The following is a 22,579-nucleotide window of genomic DNA, read 5'->3' as shown; positions in this document are numbered from 1 at the left end:
ATAGATTGTAAGCTTGCGAGCAGGGCCTTCCTCCCTCTATGTCTGTCTGTCTGTTATTACCCGATTTGTCTTATCACTGTTGTTTCCAACTGTAAAGTGCAATGGAATATGCTGCGCTATGTAAGAAACTAAAAAAAATAAATCATTTTATCTATAATAATAAAATGTGAAATAGCCATATACTTTATTACCACATGTTTAAAGTCAAATTTACTCTACGGAAAGTCCCTCCTAGATCAGTGGTGCTCAAACTGTGTGCTGTGGCACCCTGGGGTTCCTCAGGACACTTGCATGGGTGCCTTGGATTGGTGGTCCAGGACCAATTAAAATTATTTATGGTCAATGTTTTAGGCAAAACCAGTGCAGGTGGCTGCCAATAATACAATATGTGACAAACAGAAGAGAATCTTGTCCCTCACCAAACAATTGAACCTAAGGATGACATATAAACACAATTTACTTAATGTAATATTCCTTTCTAAATTTCTCAATTAGAAACGTCTGGTGTAGGGGTGCCATGAAAAAAATTCTGATACTCTATGGCACCGTGCTTCAAAAAAGTTTGAGAACCACTGGGCTAGATTATTCACTTCTACCAAGTCAAATTTTTGAGAAAATTTGCAACTTAACACTGCGAGTACTGCAATTTGGCATTTTTAATTGGATCTCACATTTCTTAAGGTGCCCATACATCAAAACGACTAGAGCCTTTTTGGTGTGATTTCGACACATTGGACAGATGTATTGCAAGTAATTATACCACATTATAAGTATTCTACTTACAATTACGATCTGAGGCACGCTCCCGCGGGTTGTAAATAGGGTTTTCAGATCTTATGTGCTGCAGGTAAGATCTGTCAATGTCACATGTGATGAGGTGCACATAGTTAGATCACTAGCGATCAATCGTGAGTACGTCATGAGTGCTAATGAGCGCTTGTGTACGATATCGCGAGTCCAGGACTGCCGGGGAGCTTCTGGGGAGTTCAAGGGAAATCGCATGTGATGATCACATGCGATTTATCTTTCTGATGTATGGCCACCTTCAAGTATGCACATTCATGCGGAAGTCTGTTTCATTACACAAAAAATGCATTTGCAGACTCGCACTTACAGATGTGTCCTCTTACACTCTTGCTGCGGGAGGGAGATAATACCCCTTTCAGACCGCCAACTATGAACACGAGTTATTGGAAGATGAGCGCGCATAACTCGTGTTCATGTGCGGTCTGAGAGGTGCCAGGGGAAATATACAGTCAAGCAAACTGATATTTCAACCCTGGTAGTGAGCAGGGTTGAACTCGTATTCAACCCGGCTCGATGCGACCCGTTTCCCATTCACTGTGTGTGTATGGGCGGCGCGTGAAGATTATGTGATCTCCAAGCACTGCCCCTGCCGCTTCACTGCTGACGTCACCAACCCGGCAATATGCCGGGATGCAGACCGCGACGTCGGGGTTCCTGGGTGCAGCCCGCCTCAGGTGGTTTGAAAGAGGTATTATCCTGGTGCTGACGCATCACAGCATGCCTCAGCCTCCCGCAACTAACAAAATCCATTGATATGCAAGTAGTCATAGGTGTGTGCATACGCACACACCTGCAAGCGACCCGAACATTACTGCAATAACTACGGGTAGCAGGAGCATTGCTTTCCACTACCCCTGCATATTCCCATCCACTTGCTCCCCCTTACAATTATGGGCAGCTGGAGCATCATTCTCCTGCTGCCTGCGTCCGCATTTGAGGAGGTTTCTGTGTGGCGCTATGGTATGCTCTCCTGGGATACACAGCCTGCGATGCATACACATTGCAGGCATAGGCGTATGCAGATGCCGACATGGGGGTGCCGCTCCAGACTTCCCTCCTCCGCCAGGTAAAGGACTACCTCCTCCACCCCTTGCCCTGGGACATAAGACTGCTCACCTGGGCCGCCAGGTAAGCAGTCTATGTCCTGGGCTGGAGGGCGGGGGTGAGGGAGTAGACCATAATGGGGCGGAGGGGGGTAGTCCGGAGCGGCACCCTCGTGTCTGCGCACCCATATGATCGCAGGCAACTTTCTAGAACACATCTAGATTTGGATACCAGTAACTGAGATTAAAAACATACTAAAAAAATAAATAAAATAAATTAACAATTTATTTTGTACAAATAAATGGTACTTTTTTCAATATAATCCATGTAAAATATATATATATATATATATATATATATATATATATATATATATATAGTTTCTGTGAACGGATCGGCACTCACCTAACAGATGGTAATATGCTCCGGTGCCATCTGGAAAAACATTTAGACCGACAATTCTGCTACATACAGCGGCACTCGGAGACTTGGTAAAGTGGCAAAAAGGTGCTTTTACTAAATCAATGCAAATTGTCATTATGATTTAGTAAAGCACCTTTTTGCCACTTTACCAAGTCTCCGAGTGCCGCTGTATGTAGCAGAATTGTCGGTCTATATATATATATATACATATAATTAAGTGACAGTGTATTTTTCTTTTTTAGTGTAAATGCTAACTTTTCATCACACTTTTCAAACATACCTTACTTAACTGGCCAGCTAAAACGACTGGCAGCCAGCCAGGGAGTGAGCGCAGAGGACTTGACAGTCAAGCGCACTTTACTGCAGAACAGGACCTCCCTCTAGTAACGCAGTGGCTGCAGGCAGCTCACAGTCTCCTTCCACTTCCCTGCATCGCAAGCAGCACTGGCGTGGATGATGATGTCATCACGCTGTGTGCGCATCGGGCAGACCCGGCCGCGGCAGGTGTGTAGCTGGTTTTTAAACTAGCTTGCAGGGGTGCGGGCATGATTTCGGCGATTGGTGCCAAGAAAGGGTGGGAGTGGACACCGCCGCGGACGAGTCTCTGTGTGAGGATGTGCTGATGAGGGTGCCAGTGCCGGTGTGAGTGTGCGGCTCTATTTGGTGTCACCCCATGAAAGGTTGACACCTGGGTGCGGGCCGCACCCCCCGCACCCACCTCATGACGCCACTGAGTAGGCCACTGCTGTACCTACCTCTGTGTCGTCAAGTATACTATCCATCCATACCTGTGGTGCATTTCAGTTTTGCACAGTTTGCTGACCACCAGTATATAATATATAGCATTATGGTACAGTAGGCCACTGCTGTACCTACCTCTGTGTCGTCAAGTATACTATCCATCCATACCTGTGGTGCATTTCAGTTTGGCACAGTTTGCTGACCACCAGTATATAATATATAGCATTACGGTACAGTAGGCCACTGCTGTACCTACCTCTGTGTCGTCAAGTATACTATCCATCCATACCTGTGGTGCATTTCAGTTGTGCGCAGTATATATAGTAGTAGGCCATTGCAATTGATACTGGCATATAATTCCACACATTAAAAAATGGAGAACAGAAATGTGGAGGTTAAAATAGGGAAAGATCAAGATCCACTTCCACCTCGTGCTGAAGTTGCTGCCACTAGTCATGGCCGAGACGATGAAATGCCATCAACGTCGTCTGCCAAGGCCGATGCCCAATGTCATAGTAGAGAGCATGTAAAATCCAAAAAACAAAAGTTCAGTAAAATGACCCAAAAATCAAAATTGAAAGCGTCTGATGAGAAGCGTAAACTTGCCAATATGCCATTTACGACACGGAGTGGCAAGGAACGGCTGAGGCCCTGGCCTATGTTCATGGCTAGTGATTCAGATTCACATGAGGATGGAAGCACTCATCCTCTCGCTAAAAAAAAGAAAAGACTTAAGCTGGCAAAAGCACAGCAAAGAACTGTGCGTTCTTCTAAATCACAAATCCCCAAGGACAGTCCAATTGTGTCGGTTGCGATGCCTGACCTTCCCAACACTGGACGGGAAGAGCTTGCGCCTTCCACCATTTGCACGCCCCCTGCAAGTGCTGGAAGGAGCACCAGCAGTCCAGTTCCTGATAGTCAAATTGAAGATGTCACTGTTGAAGTACACCAGGATGAGGATATGGGTGTTGCTGGCGCTGGGGAGGAAATTGACAAGGAGGATTCTGATGGTGAGGTGGTTTGTTTAAGTCAGGTACCCGGGGAGACACCTGTTGTCCGTGGGACGAATATGGCCATTGACATGCCTGGTCAAAATACAAAAAAAATCAGCTCTTCGGTGTGGAATTATTTCAACACAAATGCGGACAACAGGTGTCAAGCCGTGTGTTGCCTTTGTCAAGCTGTAATAAGTAGGGGTAAGGATGTTAACCACCTCGGAACATCCTCCCTTATACGTCACCTGCAGCGCATTCATCATAAGTCAGTGACAAGTTCAAAAACTTTGGATGACAGCGGAAGCAGTCCACTGACCACTAAATCCCTTCCTCTTGTTGTAACCAAGCTCCTGCAAACCACACCACCAACTCCCTCAGTGTCAATTTCCACCTTACACAGGAAAGCCAATAGTCCTGCAGGCCATGTCACTGAAAAGTCTGACGAGTCCTCTCCTGCCTGGGATTCCTCCGATGCATCCTTGAATGTAACGCCTACTGCTGCTGGCGCTGCTGTTGTTGCTGCTAGGAGTCGATCGTCATCCCAGAGGGGAAGTCGGAAGACCACTTGTACTACTTCCAGTAAGCAATTGACTGTCCAACAGTCCTTTGCGAGGAAGATGAAATATCACAGCAGTCATCCTGCTGCAAAGCGGATAACTCAGGCCTTGGCAGCCTGGGTGGTGAGAAACGTGGTTCCGGTATCCACCATTAACTCAGAGGCAACTAGAGACTTGATTGAGGTACTGTGTCCCCGGTACCAAATACCATCTAGGTTCCATTTCTCTAGGCAGGCGATACCGAAAATGTACACAGACTTCAGAAAAAGAGTCACCAGTGTCCTAAAAAATGCAGTTGTACCCAATGTCCACTTAACCACGGACATGTGGACAAGTGGAGCAGGGCAGACTCAGGACTATATGACTGTGACAGCCCACTGGGTAGATGTATTGCCTCCCGCAGCAAGAACAGTAGCGGCAGCACAGTAGCAGCATCTCGCAAACGCCAACTCGTTCCTAGGCAGGCTACGCTTTGTATCACTGCTTTCCATAAGAGGCACACAGCTGACAACCTCTTACGGAAACTGAGGAACATCATCGCAGAATGGCTTACCCCAATTGGACTCTCCTGGGGATTTGTGACATCGGACAATGCCAGCAATATTGTGCGTGCATTACATCTGGGCAAATTCCAGCACGTCCCATGTTTTGCACATACATTGAATTTGGTGGTGCAGAATTATTTAAAAAATGACAGGGGCGTGCAAGAGATGCTGACGATGGCCCGAAGAATTGCGGGCCACTTTCGGCATTCAGTCACCGCGTGCCGAAGACTGGAGCACCACCAAACATTCCTGAACCTGCCCTGCCATCATCTGAAGCAAGAGGTGGTAACGAGGTGGAATTCAACCCTCTATATGCTTCAGAGGATGGAGGAGCAGCAAAAGGCCATTCAAGCCTATACATCTGCCCATGATATAGGCAAAGGAGGGGGAATGCACCTGACTCAAGCGCAGTGGAGAATGATTTCAACGTTGTGCAAGGTTCTGCAACCCTTTGAACTTGCCACATTTGAAGTCAGTTCAGACACTGCCAGCCTGTCAGGTCATTCCCCTCATCAGGCGTTTGCAGATGAAGCTGGAGACATTGAGGAGGAGCTAAAACAGAGCGATTCCGCTAGGCATGTGGGACTTGTGGATGGAGCCCTTAATTCGCTTAACCAGGATTCACGGGTGGTCAATCTGTTGAAATCAGAGCACTACATTTTGGCCACCGTGCTCGATCCTAGATTTAAAACCTACGTTGTATCTCTCTTTCTGGCAGACACAAGTCTGCAGAGGTTCAAAGACCTGCTGGTGAGAAAATTGTCAAGTCAAGCGGAAACGTGACCCGTCAACATCTCCTCCTTCACATTCTCCCGCAACTGGGGGTGCGAGGAAAAGGCTAAGAATTCCGAGCCCACCCGCTGGCGGTGATGCAGGGCAGTCTGGAGCGAGTGCTGACATCTGGTCCGGACTGAAGGACCTGCCAACGATTACTGACATGTCGTCTACTGTCACTGCATATGATTCTCTCACCATTGAAAGAATGGTGGAGGATTATATGAGTGACCGCATCCAAGTAGGCACGTCAGACAGTCCGTACGTATACTGGCAGGAAAAAGAGGCAATTTGGAGGCCCTTGCACAAACTGGCTTTATTCTACCTATGTTGCCCTCCCTCCAGTGTGTACTCCGAAAGAGTGTTTAGTGCAGCCGCTCACCTTGTCAGCAATCGGCGTACGAGGTTACTTCCAGAAAATGTGGAGAAGATGATGTTCATCAAAATGAATTATAATCAATTCCTCCGTGGAGACATTCACCAGCAGCAATTGCCTCCAGAAAGTACACAGGGACCTGAGATGGTGGATTCCAGTGGGGACGAATTAATAATCTGTGAGGAGGGGGATATACACAGTGAAAGGGGTGAGGAATCAGAGGATGATGATGAGGTGGACATCTTGCCTCTGTAGAGCCAGTTTGTGCAAGGAGAGATTGATTGCTTCTTTTTTGGTTGGGGCCCAAACCAACCAGTCATTTCAGTCACAGTCGTGTGGCAGACCCTGTCGCTGAAATGATGGGTTCGCTAAAGTGTTCATGTCCTGTTTATACAACATAAGGGTGGGTGGGAGGGCCCAAGGACAATTCCATCTTGCACCTCTTTTTTTCTTTCATTTTTCTTTGCATCATGTGCTGTTTGGGGACTATTTTTTGAAGTGCCATCCTGTCTGACACTGCAGTGCCACTCCTAGATGGTCCAGGTGTTTGTGTTGGCCACTTGGGTCGCTTAGCTTAGTCACACAGCTACCTCATTGCGCCTCTTTTTTTTCATTGCATCATGTGCTGTTTGGGGACTATTTTTTTGAAGTGCCATCCTGTCTGACACTGCAGTGCCACTCCTAGATGGGCCAGGTGTTTGTGTCGGCCACTTGGGTCGCTTAGCTTAGTCACACAGCTACCTCATTGCGCTTCTTTTTTTTCTTTGCATCATGTGCTGTTTGGGGACTATTTTTTTAATCTGCCATCCTGCCTGACACTACAGTGCCACTCCTAGATGGGCCAGGTGTTTGTGTCGGCCACTTGTGTAGCTTAGCTTAGTCACACAGCGACCTTGGTGCGCCTCTTTTTTCTTTGCATCATGTGCTGTTTGGGGACAATTTTTTTGAAGTGCCATCCTGCCTGACACTGCAGTGCCACTCCTAGATGGGCCAGGTGTTTGTGTCGGCCACTTGTGTCGCTTAGCTTAGTCACACAGCGACCTTGGTGCGCCTCTTTTTTTCTTTGCATCGTGTGCTGTTTGGGGACAATTTTTTTGAAGTGCCATCCTGCCTGACACTGCAGTGCCACTCCTAGATGGGCCAGGTGTTTGTGTCGGCCACTTGTGTCGCTTAGCTTAGTCACACAGCGACCTTGGTGCGCCTCTTTTTTTCTTTGCATCATGTGCTGTTTGGGGACAATTTTTTTGAAGTGCCATCCTGACTGACACTGCAGTGCCACTCCTAGATGGGCGAGGTGTTTGTGTCGGCCACTTGTGTCGCTTAGCTTAGTCACACAGCGACCTTGGTGAGCCCTTTTCTTCTTTGCATCATGTGCTGTTTGGGGACTATTTTTTTGAAGTGCCATCCTGTCTGACACTGCAGTGCCACTCCTAGACGGGCCAGGTGTTTGTGTCGGCCACTTGGGTCGCTTAGCTTAGTCACACAGCGACCTTGGTGAGCCCTTTTCTTCTTTGCATCATGTGCTGTTTGGGGACTATTTTTTTGAAGTGCCATCCTGTCTGACACTGCAGTGCCACTCCTAGACGGGCCAGGTGTTTGTGTCGGCCACTTGGGTCGCTTAGCTTAGCCATCCAGCGACCTCGGTGCAAATTTTAGGACTAAAAATAATAGTGTGAGGTGTTCAGAATAGACTGAAAATTAGTGTAAATTATGGTTATTGAGGTTAATAATACTATGGGATCAAAATGACCCCCAAATTCTATGATTTAAGCTGTTTTTGAGGGTTTTTTGTAAAAAAAACACCCGAATCCAAAATGGGTGTGGTTCATCAAATCGACAGTGTCTAGGTCGACAATGTTTAGGTCGACCACTATAGGTCGACAGTCACTAGGTCGACATGGATGGAAGGTCGACAGGGTTTCTAGGTCGACATGTGCTAGGTCGACAGGTCTAAAGGTCGACATGAGGTTTTTTGTTTTTTTTGGTGTCGTTTTCTTCGTAGAGTGACCGGGATCCCAAATTAGTGCACCGCGTCCCCTCGCATGGCTCGCTTCGTTCGCCATGCTTCGGGCATAGTGCCTTCGCTCCGCTACCGCTTTGCTCGGCACACTTTACCGTTCCAATCGTAGTCCACGTGGATCGTTAAGTATGAAAAAATTCAAAAAAGAAAAAAAATGTGAAAAACTCATGTCGACCTTTAAAACCTGTCGACCTAGCACATGTCGACCTAGAAACCCTGTCGACCTTCCATCCATGTTGACCTAGTGACTGTCGACCTATAGTGGTCGACCTAAACATTGTCGACCTAGACACTGTCGATCTTCAGACCGGATCCCATCCAAAACACACCCAAATCCGACAAAAAAAATTCAGGGAGGTTTTGCCAAAACGCGTCCGAATCCAAAACACGGCAGCGGAACCGAATCCAAAACCAAAACACAAAACCCGAAAAATGTCCGGTGCACATCACTAATATATATATATATATATATAGATAGATAGAGAGAGAGAGAGAGAGAGAGAGAGAAAGAGAAAGAGAGAGAGAGAGAGAGAGTTATGTTAACCTACCACTTGAGTGGCTCCGATTTCTTTACTGGGAATCGCCCTATTCTGGAATACTCTTCTTTTTTCATCTGCCTCAAACATTTGTGGGTGGAGAAGATCCCGACAACACAGGGTATGTGATCTCATACTGATACTGGAAGCTTGTGGTGGCAAATGCAGCTCTGTAATAATGTACATCCACTCTGGCCACTTTTGTAGAAGTATTATGCTACAATTACAGAGCGGCTGATTCTGACTGGGAAGCAAAGTGGCTGTATTTGCGGGCAGTCATGGAAGCCTAGTTTACTACCTTATCCTAATGCGAATTTCTGTAGGGCTAATGGGGGGATTCATCAGGAAGCTGCTCTGCTCACTGTTTTCCCTCACAGACACAACTGAAGGTCTAAGTAGCAGCACTTGCACCAGTCCCATGGGGAGGGTATCCGGATCCCAGCACTTGGGATGCTGGCCGTTAGAGTACCGACAGTGGCATCCCGGCGCTCAGGATCCTGACACCGAGTTGGTAAGTATACTAGCCCCAATCCCAAAACCCTAACCCTCCTTACCCACAGCCTAACCCTTACCCTCCTTGGTGGTGCCTAACCCTAACTCCCGCTCCCCGCAGCCTAACCATAACCCTCCCTATTGGTGCTTAACCCTAACCCTCCCTCCGCAGCAGCCGAAACCCTCCCCTCCCTCCCCAGCAGCCTAATGGTGCCTAACTCTAACCTTCCACCCGTAGCCTAACCCTAACCCACTCCCCGCAGCCTAAACCTAACCCCCCCCGTGGCCTACCACAGTGGAGTTTCAGCAGTTCCTCATTTGGGATTCCAGCATTCAGTGTCTGGCACTGGTATTTTCGATCCAGGGTGTCTGTATTATGAGCAGTGTTGGGATTCCGGTGTCGGTATTCTGACTGCCGGGATCCTGCCCCATGTTAGATGCAAGAGATCTCTCTGAAACAGACGTCTGGTCTCTGCACACACAACAGAATAGCATGGAACTCTAGCTACACACCCACGGCACTTCCACTACTACATGACAGACCAGTTCAGTGTCATTGCTTTGCTGCCACCCAGGTCCCTCCCTGGCATAGCCTATTCACAGAGACATACTGTAGGTCCAGCAAAGTCAAAAAAGCATAAATATGCATGTCAGCATGCGCACTATGCTAAAACTTACATTGGAATCTGTTCAAAGAGATCCGTCCGACTTAGAGAAAGCACTGGGCAGAAGCATGTGTCTGAGAGGCAGTGCACGTGCTTCCCATTGTGTACCGCTGGGAGATGCAGATCAATATTGCATGGAGATTCATGCCATTTCAAAAGGGTTTTTCAGCGGTAATGGGGTTGCTATCTGTTGCCGGGAAGCCATGGGCATGTCGGTGTCAGTGATTGCATATAAAATCGCATTTGCATTGACACTGGCGGCTATGGTCACTCAGACATTCTACGACTGCTATAGGCAGATGCAGTGTTTGATGGGACCATCGATGGTGCATCTTGTGTGCACATCGGCGGATTAGCACTGCAGTCGGTGGGCGTCTCAGTGGGATACCTATCAGCTGCAGCATTAGCATAAAGACACAGTAGTAACTGCATCCACCGCCGAATCACCCCCTGATTGCCTTCTAATAGTTGGATTTATAATTTCTGGTACTTCATTGGTGGATTGCAACATTTTATATATTATTATTCATCTATTTATTGTTTTTGTTGTAAGGACCTCTAAAGTAACCTTTTATATGATTCATTATCACTTGTGGGTGTAACTTTGACTAGGTATCTGCTGTGCACATTTTCACTTTAAATATGGAAAGTTGTTTGTCTGAGGGACAAAAAAAACTTTTCTTATCTGGAGATGACTTTCAAACCTAGAAAAGAAACTGCTAAAAAAATATAGTATGATATATGGGATTTAAGTGGCTTTTAATATTCTGGTAAAAAGAATCTGAAAATGAAATATGGACTGGTGAACAGCGCATTGTGCTATCTCCACTATGATGGATAATACAAAAGAGCTTTCCTGTGGAGACTTCGCTTAGATAAACTGGCAATTGCATGTCAGAAGTATCATATTTTCTCGGTTACTGTGAGAAGGCATGAGAGAAATAAACAGCCTAATGGAGTACAAAGATCAAAACACGGAGATATGCCTTTGCTATGTAAATGCCTGTAATATGTTATACATTTCATGATACTTTGAAGTCTTTTTTGTTTGCTATTTATGTATGAAAAAAGACAGCCAGGGGACAGTCAATACCCCAAGTTACTACAAGGAAAGAGTTACACTGCCACCTCTAGCAAGGCTGCAAAATATTCTTAATAATCAATGTCTTAATAGTTGGCTATAGCTGGTAAAATTAAATATATATGTTGGGAAAACAAATTAAAAAAAACAATGTGTTGACCATTTGTGTGTTGACCAATGTCATGTTTACAATACATGACATTGTCGAAATTTTGTACCAGTCAAACTTAAGCATTGTCAATCTTTCATCTCTTGACCTTTTGTACCTGTCAACCTAATGAATGTCGACAATATGGTGTCGACCTATTAATTGTTGACCTAGACACTGCCTATCAATCATCCAAATACCAAAGTCTACCTCATTGAAATACATTGAGCTATATATCCCTATGCCTCCTCTATGTATGTTTCTTGCCCTATCTTTCCCCATCTGAAGAAGAGAAACCAGTCGTGCATGTAGTAGGCATCGCTCCTCTGCCCATAGCAGGCACCATTTGGACACCCATTCATAGGTGAAAGGGTCTCCATAGTTACCCAGCAGTGGGTTGCTCACAGTCTTACCTTTAGTCCCTATCACCACAGCCAGGTACCAGTGCCAGATATAGAGCTATGCTCTTAGAATTTAATAAATGTTGTCCTAAATCAGAGGTATCACAAGATTATTCTTTACTACATAAAGCCTTAGTCTTGCTGGCACACAAATACCATTCAGGTCTAGACTCATCCACTATGATGAGCAAATGGTTCAGCTCTTACTTTACTTATTCCTGGTTTCCAGAGAATAAGATTTACTTATTATACCTATTACGAGGTTTATTCTTATCCAGACCATCACAACAAAATACTCCTCAACATGGGATATAGATACGTATTAGTCCTTTTCTCTCTTCTTTACCTTCCAGCTCAGATATCTAGATATCCAGTCTCCCTCTTAGCGCTAGTGTTTGCTGCAAGAGGAGTACAACTTGCCTTTGATATTTCAGATCCCTGGTTAACACATACTCCACAGGGTTACATAAAATTTTTAAAGGTCACACCAAAACATCATACCTACGTAGTACAGTAACTCAATAGTGGAATTCAGTGTCAAAGATGTTGAGGAACCAAACCTTTGTATAGCATCTTGCCTTTGTAGCTACCTGTCCTTAACGTTGGATATCCGGCAATATATTTATCAATCATTCATTACATGTAGAAAACCTTAACACATTACCAGACCCTCCACTATTAGAGCTGGATTATTTCTACTATGAAGGAAGCAGGCATTTACACTAATACCTTTAAATGACACTCATTATGAGCTGCCGCAGCTACTGTAGCGGTTTCTAAAGAGTTACTGCAATAAACTATAATACACACAGCACACTGCTTATCAGCACACACCTTTACAGAAAAACTACTGGTGATCTGGGGTGGGGCGCACATGCCGTGGGGGTGCTGGTATGGTTCCGATTGGATTCCTCTCAGGGGGAAAGATGAAAAGAAGCCCATAGGCATCTACTGGGTAATACCATCTACAGATGGCGTTACCCACCACATCCAAGTTCTAGAATTGATTGTATTCTGGAGCTTGGTGCACATGCGGTAAGCGGCCAAACCTCTGGAAAAGGCATTTTCAGAGGTTTGGCCGCATTTTTAAGTATGATGCATCCCGCCCCTAATCATAAAGATCAGGTTTTTCAGAGCAACCACCAAGTATGTGGTAGTATGCCAACTACAGTAGCTTTGCTAGGTGGAAAGACTCCCAAAGAATAAACTGTAGTTTGTAGTAATCTGTGACATGCAAACTGTATTTGTTCTAGAGAATAGCACCCATCTCTCCTACCCTATAGCTGTTTTCTGTTGGTAACTCTTCAAATCTTGTACAAAATAATTTGCCTTTACACTATAAAGGCCCCCATACATTACCAACATATCGCCATAATTCTCAGATCCCCCAGCGGGGTCTGGAAATTGGGAATATTAAACATGTTTAAACTAGAGATGTGCACCGGAAATTTTTCGGGTTTTGTGTTTTGGTTTTGGATTCGGTTCCGCGTCCGAATCCAAAACACGGATTCGGACGCATTTTGGCAAAACCTCCCTTAACATTTTTTGTCGGATTTGGGTATATTTTGGATTTGGGTGTTTTTTTCAAAAACCCCTCAAAAACAGCTTAAATCATAGAATTTGGGGGTAATTTTGATCCTATAGTATTATTAACCTCAATAACCATAATTTCCACTCATTTCCAGGCTATTCTGAACACCTCACACCTCACAATATTATTTTTAGTCCTAAAATTTGCACCGAGGTCGCTGGATGACTAAGCTAAGCGACCCAAGAGGGCGGCACAAACACCTGGTCCATCTAGGAGTAACACTGCAGTGTCAGACAGGATGGCACTTAAAAAATAGTCCCCAAACAGCACATGATGTAAAGAAAAGAGAAAAAGAGGTGCACTGTGGTCGCTGGACGGCTAAGCTAAGCGACACAAACACTTCAACATCACAGGAATTATTTGTTCTAATCAATGGTATTATTGGGTCAAATCACTGGAAGAAAACGACAAAATCACAGGAATTATTTGTTCTAATCAATGGTATTATTGGTCCAAATCACTGGAAGAAAATGACAAAATCACTGGACTTAAATGGCAGTAATGTCGGGAATTATATCAAATGGCAGTACCACTGGACATATACGGAAGTGTCAGACAGGATGGCACTTAAAAAAATAGTCCCCAAACAGCACATGATGCAAAGAAAAGAGAAAAAGAGGTGCACTGTGGTCGCTGGATGGCTAAGCTAAGCGACATAAACACCTCAATATCACAGGAATTATTTGTTCTAATCAATGGTATTATTGGTCCAAATCACTGGAAGAAAATGACAAAATCACAGGAATTATTCATTCTAATCAATGGTATTATTGGTCCAAATCACTGGAACAAAATGACAAAATCACAGGAATTATTCGTTCTAATCAATGGAATTATTGGTCCAAATCACTGGAAGAAAATGACAAAATCACAGGAATTATTCGTTCTAAATTCTAATCAATGGTATTATTGGTCCAAATCACTGGAAGAAAATGACAAAATCACTGGAATCATTTGGCAAGATCACTGTAATTAATAATGAATTATAAATCACTGATATTAATTGGTAAAATCTCGCTATCGCCTGCCTAGTGAAGTGGAATCTAGATGGGATTTTGTACCGGGGACAAAATAACTTCATCAATTGTCTAAATCCCAATGCTCTAATGGCAGAAAACGGGCGCACATCTAACAGCGCACTGATTATACTGCTAACTGATTATACTGATCAATCACTGATTATACTGAGCACTGATGATACTACGGAGAACTGACACTGAGCAGCGAGAACAGCACTGGACTATTGTACTGTAGTATACTGGTCACCACAATGCAGCACTGACACTGAGCACTGTACTACTGTACTGTTCAACTATATACTGTTGGTCACCAAAATGCTGCACTGTACTACTATACAGGTATATACAGCTCACAACAATGCAGCACAGATATGGATACTTGAAGTGACACGGAGCTGCAAGATACAGCAATGGACTACTGTACTGTACAACTATATACTGTTGGTCACCAAAATGCTGCACTGTACTACTATATATACTCCTCACAATAATGCAGCACAGATATGGATACTTGAAGTGACACAGAGCTGCAAGATACAGCAATGGCCTACTGTACTGTACAACTATATACTGTTGGTCACCAAAATGCTGCACTGGACTACTATACATACTGCTCACAACAATGCAGCACAGATATGGATACTTGAAGTGACACAGAGCTGCAAGATACAGCAATGGCCTACTGTACTGTACAACTATGTACTGTTGGTCACCAAAATGCTGCACTGTACTACTATATATACTGCTCACAACAATGCAGCACAGATATGGATACTTGCAGTGACACGGAGCTGCAAGATACAGCAATGGACTACTGTACTGTACTACTATACTGGTGGTCACCAAAATGCTGCACTGTACTAATATATATAATATATATAGTATATACTGGTCACACAACAATGCAGCAGATATTGAGCACTGATGATCAGTATACTGTCTAGAACTGAGTCTGACACAGAGCTGCAAGATACAGCAATGGCCTACTGTACTGTACTACTATAATTATATACTGGTGGTCCCCACAATGCAGCACACTGAGCACAGATATTTGCAGCACACTGAGCACAGATATGGAGCTTTTCAGGCAGAGAACGTAGACATTTGCAGCACACTGAGCACAGATATTTGCAGCACACTGAGCACAGATATTTGCAGCACACTGTACAGAGATATGGAGCTTTTCAGGGAGAGAACGTAGCCACATCCTCTCCGTTCAATCTCCAATGCATGAGTGAAAATGGTGGCGACGCGCAGCTCTTTATATGGAATACGAATCTCGCGAGAATCCGACAGTGGGATGATGACGTTCAGCCTCGTTCAACCGAGCAAGGCGGGAAGATCCGAGGCTGCCTCGGACACGTGTAAACTAGGTGAAGTTCGTGGGGGTTCGGATCTCGCCGAACTGAACCCGCTCATCTCTAGTTTAAACATCTGGATTCCCCAATCCATCGGCAAATCAATGATTTAAAAAAAAAAATAATTTCCCTGATGCCCGGTCGACAATAATCTATTGCCACTGATCGGCAGATCTGATCAGTGGATTTAGTGTTCTGATCTCAGGACCTCCAAGAGATCAGAAGAAGAACACGAATCACAACTGTAAAAGAAAATAAAACCTAGATCCCAAACTCTTAAAAAATTCACACTTGGAAGAGTTAAAGAAGCTTATTTAAAATGTACACCTTTCCTGTATCTCATGATCTAAGTTACCATAGAAAGTTACAGCTTCATACATCTGGGGACTCTGTATTCTAGCAGTATACTTTGTTGCATTCCTGAAATTCAGGCTCCAGCTTGCAGGTTAGTGATTGCTCAGATGGGTTAGGTACGGCATGCTGGCGCTGAGAATGAAGACTGACCTTGGCATACCGAAGGCCACGATACCAACAGTTTTAGGGTAAGTATGAACTTCTGCCCTTCCCCCTAACCATCCTCTCCTGCAGCCTAAACCTAACCCTCCTCCTTCAGCCTAACCCTCCCACCGCAGCCTAACCATCCACCCAGCAGCCTAATCCTAACCCTCCTCCTGCAGCCTAACTGTAATTCTCCCCCACAGCCTAACCTACCCCTAGCAGCCTAACTGTAACCTTCCCCCTTGCAGCCTGACCCTACCACGAGCAGTCTAACCCTAACCCTTCCCCCACAGCCTAACCCTAACCATCCCAGCAGCCTAACCCTGACCTACCCCAGATACTTCTGTTCGAGATGTAGACTGTCGGGATTCCGGCATCTAGATTCTGACAGGTGTTGGGATGTTGGCACCAGTCTTCCATTCTTCCATCTGCCAGCATCCTGAACACTGGAATGTCAGCTACATTCCATTCAGATGTTCATAATAAAACAGCTTGGATACAATTACAAAAACATATTTTGTTTCGTAACAAACAGATCATTGTATATCTCAATTGTATGGTACAAGGAAAAAAAGGGATGCCATTAGGGAATCTGTATTCAGTCAGTGAGATGTACAGTAGCCCCAACCAGCTACTAGTGTGCATGTGACCTGTGTTCAACCTCAGTGTCGTAACTAGACATTTTGGTGCCCTGTGCCAGAAAAAGAATGGTGCCTCTTCTTCCACCATATTCAAAATAGGGTGTGCCAAAAAATAAGGGCATGGCTTTAAGGGGGAAGGGGCGTGGTTACAGAATAATACCAATTCACACTACACGGCACAGTAGTGTCCATAATACCCCTTTCACACTGCCAATGCCGGATCCCACCCGGGAATTGAAAGCCGGCCCTTCCCGGGTGAGATCCAGCATTGGCAGCTGCTGCTGACTTCCCCGAACCGGCAATAAGCTGGGCGGGTTGCCATAGCAGCGGGGGGGGGGGGGGGGCGGAGGCGACGGCGGGGAAGGAGGCGGCTCTGGGAGATGAGCTCATCTCCGCGCCACCTCTCCCTATCTAGTAAAGAGGGAGCCCGTTTACGCAGCCACTGACCCGGTATTCAACCCGGGTACAACACTGCTTTATACCCAGGTTGAATTGCCGGGTCAGGCGACCCGTGATTTCGGCAATGCCCCTTTCACACCGCACACCGACCCGTGTCGACCCGGCAATATGCGGTGTGAAAGGGGTATTATTCACATTACACTGTACAGTAGTGTCCGTTATTCACATTTCACGGCGCAGTAATGTCTGTTATTCACATTACAACACACAGTAATACCGATTATACACGTTACGACATGGTACAGTCCCTTATACACATTATGCCAAGTAGGACCCCTGATACACCTTATGCCAGGTGGAGCTCATATTAAGCCAGGTAGAGCCCAGTGTGTGTGTGTGTGTGTGGGTGTCAGTGAGCAATGTGTGTGTGTGTAAAAGAAGGATGCAGTGTCATTGAGTAGATTGTAAGCTTGCGAGCAGGTACTTCCTACCTCTATGTCTGTCTGTTTTTACCCAGTTTTGTTCTATTACTGTTGTTCTAATTGTAAAGCGCAACTGAATATGCTGCGCTATATAAGAAACTGTTAATAATAAATAATTGAGTAGTGTGTGAGCAATGTGTACAGCTAAGCTGTAACTTACAGTACATTACATGTGCCTGGTGATGAGCAGCAGCAGGCAGCAGCTGAGTCCCCAACCAGGAAGTCCTTCCACACAATGCAGGAGAGGAGGAGGGGGGCGGTGCTACAGCAGCCAGTGCTTCAGCAGTCTGCACATAGGTGGCCAATCGGGCGCTGCAGCTGCATACCACCACCACATATTACTATTGCAGAGCTTAACTGGAGATGTTGCCTGCGATTCTCCGCCCCCAGTCCATATGCAATGCATATGCACTGTGTGCCTGGCTCCGCTGGCACACGCCATGTTATGGCCCTGCACAACCTAAACTGCTGAGCAGGTGCAGCATCGCTGTTAAGCTGGGTACACACTCGACCAGTGGTTCTCACTGGGTCCTGAGGACCCCAACTGGTTTACGTTTTCCAAGTCACCTGGAAGCTGTCACATTTTAAAATTTCACAGGTGAACTGGAAAATGTGAACTGTTTGGGGTCCTGAGGGCCAAGGTTGAGAACCTGTGCACTAGACGATATGTCATCCGGTATTTAGTGTGTACCATCTCTGTCGCTGACGATGCACGCTCCCATTGGTTGTCAGTGACATCCTCCTTGCATGCAGGCTGATGGAAGACATCGCTAGCGAGGGCCAAGCTGACGAATGCAGCATGGCTGCCCCCGTCACCGTGGACATTGGCAAGTGTGTATGCACTTTGCTGATGCCTGCTCCCTGTTGGGTCCCATTGTGTGCGATGTCACTGGGTAAACACATCATTTATTGTGTACCCAGCTTTAGGGTGTGTATACTCTAGAACGATCTAAGACCGATAATGAGATTTATGGTAAGAACTTACCTTTGTTAAATCTCTTTCTGCGAGGTACACTGGGCTCCACAATGATTGGACAATGGGGTGTAGAGTAGGATCTTGATCCGAGGCACCAACAGGCTCAAAGCTTTGACTGTTCCCAGAATGCACAGCGCCGCCTCCTCTATAACCCCGCCTCCCTGCACAGGAGCTCAGTTTTTAGTTAACCATCCCAATGCAGTAGCAGGAAAAGAGACAACAACGGTTAGTAGCCACATACACCACACTCTCACGACAAGAGAAGTGTCAGCGGCTAATGCCATACCAACCCAAAAAAGCTAAGTGCGTCAGGGTGGGTGCCTTGTGGAGCCCAGTGTACCTCGCAGAAAGAGTTTTAACAAAGGTAAGTTCTTACCATAAAACTCGTTTTCTGCTGCGGGGTACACTGGGCTCCACAAGGAATGGACAATGGGGATGTCCTAAAGCAGTTCCTTATGGGAGGGGACGCACTGTAGCGGGCACAAGAACCCGGCGTCCAAAGGAAGCATCCTGAGAAGCAGCAGTATCGAAGGCATAGAACCTTATGAACGTGTTCCTGGAGGACCACGTAGCCGCCTTGCACAATTGTTCAAGGGTCGCACCATGTTGGGCCGCCCAAAAAGGTCCAACAGACCGAGTAGAATGGGCCGTAATGTGAGCAGGAGCTGACAGACCAGCCTTCACATAAGCATGTGCAATCACCATTCTAATCCATCTGGCCAGGGTCTGCTTGTAAGCAGGCCAGCCACTTTTGTGAAATTCAAACAAAACAAAGAGAGAATCAGATTTTCGAATAGAAGCAGTTCTCTTCACGTAGATATGGAGAGCCCGTACCAAATCTAAAGACCGCTCTTTGGGAGACAAATCAGGAGAGACAAAGGCCGGGACCACAATCTCCTGATTAAGGTGGAATGAAGAAACCACCTTAGGTAAATATCCGGGACGAGTCCTAAGAACCACCCGGTCACGGTGAAAAATCAGATATGGGGAACTACAAGACATGGCACCCAGATCCGACACTTTTCTAGCAGAGGCAATAGTCAGCAAGAACACCACCTTAAGGGAAAGCCACTTAAGGTCAGCTGAACCCAGGGGTTCAAACGGAGGCTCCTGCAACGCCTCCAAAACCAACGACAAGTCCCAAGGAGCCACAGGCGGGACATAGGGAGGTTGGATACGCAACACACCCTGAGTGAAAGTATGAACATCAGGTAAAGTCGCAATTTTTCTCTGAAACCACACAGAGAAGGCCGAAATATGAACCTTGAGGGAGGCCAGAAGCAGGCCTAAATCTAGGCCCTGCTGCAGAAAAGCCAAAAGTTTGGCTGTACTAATTTTGGAAGCATCATAATTATTAGATGCGCACCAAACAAAGTAGGAATGCCAGACCCTATAGTAAATCCGAGCAGAAGCCGGTTTCCGGGCCCGCAACATAGTTTTAATGACCTCTTCAGAAAAACCCTTAGCCCTCAAGACGGAAGCTTCAAGAGCCATGCCGTCAAAGACAGCCGGGCTAGGTCCTGGTAGACACAGGGGCCCTGAACGAGGAGGTCTGGGCATTGTGAAAGCAGAAGTGAACGCTCTGACGATAGGCCTTGCAGGTCTGAGAACCAGGGCCATCTGGGCCACGCCGGAGCTATAAGAAGCAGATTTCCTTTTTCTTGCTTGAACTTCCGAATTACCCTGGGCAGGAGTGACACCGGAGGGAACACGTACGGCAGCCGAAACCTCCACGGCACCACCAGCGCATCCACGAATGCTGCTTGAGGATCCCTTGTCCTTGCTCCGAAGACTGGAACCTTGTTATTGTGTTGAGACGCCATCAGATCTACATCTGGAAGACCCCACTTTTCCACTAGGAGTTGAAACACTTCTGGATGGAGGCTCCACTCGCCGGCATGCACGTCCTGACGACTGAGAAAGTATGCTTCCCAATTCAGGACTCCCGGAATGAATATTGCCGATATGGCAGGTAGATGGCGTTCCGCCCAACGTAGAATCCGTGAGACTTCCTTCATTGCCAAACGGCTTCGAGTGCTGCCTTGATGATTTATGTAAGCCACTGTGGTGGCGTTGTCCGACTGTATTTGAACAGGACGGTTCTGAATTAAATGCTGGGCCAGGTTCAACGCATTGAAGACCGCCCGCAATTCCAGAATGTTGATCGAGAGGAGAGATTCCTCCTTGGTCCACCGACCCTGAAGGGAGTGTTGCTCCAGCACCGCACCCCAACCTCTTAGACTGGCATCTGTCGTCAACAGGACCCAGTTGGATATCCAGAAGGGACGGCCCCTGCACAACTGTTGGTCCCGGAGCCACAAAAGTAGCGACAAACGGACCTCCAGAGTCAATGAGATCATGTGAGACCTGATCCGGTGAGGCAGGCCATCCCACTTGGCTAGAATCAGCCTCTGGAGGGGGCGAGAATGGAATTGAGCATACTCCACCATGTCGAATGCTAAGACCATGAGGCCCAGCACCTGCATCGCCGAATGTATCGACACTTGCGGATGAGAAAGGAAGCAACGAATCCTGTCCTGAAGCTTCAGGGCTTTCTCCTGAGACAAGAACAACCGCTGGTTGTGAGTGTCCAATAGCGCTCCCAGGTGCACCATACTCTGAGCAGGGACCAGGGAGGATTTCTTCCAGTTGATGAGCCACCCGTGGGCTTGTAGAAACCGGACCGTCATATCCAGATGACACAGGAGAAGATCTGGGAAATTTGCCAGGATTAACAAGTCGTCCAGGTACGGCAGTATCCTGACCCCTTGATGGCGGAGTACCACCGTCATCACCGCCATTACTTTGTTGAAAACTCGCGGAGCCGTTGTTAAACCAAAAGGTAACCCCTGAAACTGGTAATGAAGGTTGCCAATAGCGAACCTCAGGTATTGCTGATGTGACGCTGTTATAGGAATATGCAGGTAAGCATCCTGTATATCCAGGGAGACCATGTAGTCCGCAGGTTCCAAGGCCAGAACTATAGAGCGAAGGGTTTCCATACGGAACTTGGAAACCTTCACAAACTTGTTCAATGCCTTGAGGTTGAGAATGGGCCGGGAGGACCCATTCGGTTTCGGGACTAGAAACAGCGGAGAATAGTACCCCCAGCACCTCTGAGCAAGAGGCACCTGTACTACGACTCCTGTATCGAGGAGGGTCTGTACCACCGAATGCAGAGTGTTTGCCTTTGTCTGGTCCGACGGGACGTCTGTCTGGCAAAATCAATGAGGGGGTCGTTTTTTGAGGCCCGCCCAGTCATGCGGCAGGCCTATCGGTCTTGGAAGCTGGCTGACGGGCAGCCCTGGCTCTTTTGGGCTTCGGCTTACCAGGTTTGGAAGTGCGGGCCTGCTTGTGGTACGCCTGACCTTTTGCTTTACCTGAAGGGCGAAAGGGGCGAAAGGACGTACCTTTAGCCTTCGACACAGAAGGAGCGGTATTTGGTAGACAGGCAGTTTTGGCAGTAGCCAAGTCAGCCACTATCTTATTTAAGTCCTCTCCAAACAGAATATCTCCCTTGAAAGGGAGTACCTCCAGGGTTTTTCTAGAGTCCAGATCCACAGACAGGGATCTCAGCCACAATATCCGGCGAGCCAGGACTGACGTAGTAGAGGCCTTGGCTGCTAGGATACCGGCATCCGAAGCCGCCTCTTTAATATAGCGAGAAGCTGTGACAATATATGACAAGCATTGTCTAGCATGGTCAGAGGAGATTTCAGTATCTAACTCCAAGGCCCACACTTCAATAGCCTCGGCAGCCCATGTAGCTGCAATAGTGGGCTTTTGCACAGCACCCGTGAGGGTGTAAATCGCTTTCAGACAACCCTCCACACGCTTATCCATAGGCTCTTTTAGAGACGTGACGGTAGTGACAGGCAGAGCTGAGGAAACCACCATCCTGGCCACATGTGAGTCCACTGGAGGAGGCATTTCCCAATTCTTAGACAGCTCTGGCGCGAGGGGATAGCGAGCCAGCATCTTCTTGTGAGGCACAAACATCATACCCGGGT

This window comes from Pseudophryne corroboree, chromosome 8, assembly GCF_028390025.1.
Source record: "Pseudophryne corroboree isolate aPseCor3 chromosome 8, aPseCor3.hap2, whole genome shotgun sequence".
Lineage (NCBI taxonomy): Eukaryota > Metazoa > Chordata > Amphibia > Anura > Myobatrachidae > Pseudophryne > Pseudophryne corroboree.
The sequence above is the reverse complement of the archived record's forward strand: the minus strand, read 5'-3'. Positions refer to the sequence as shown.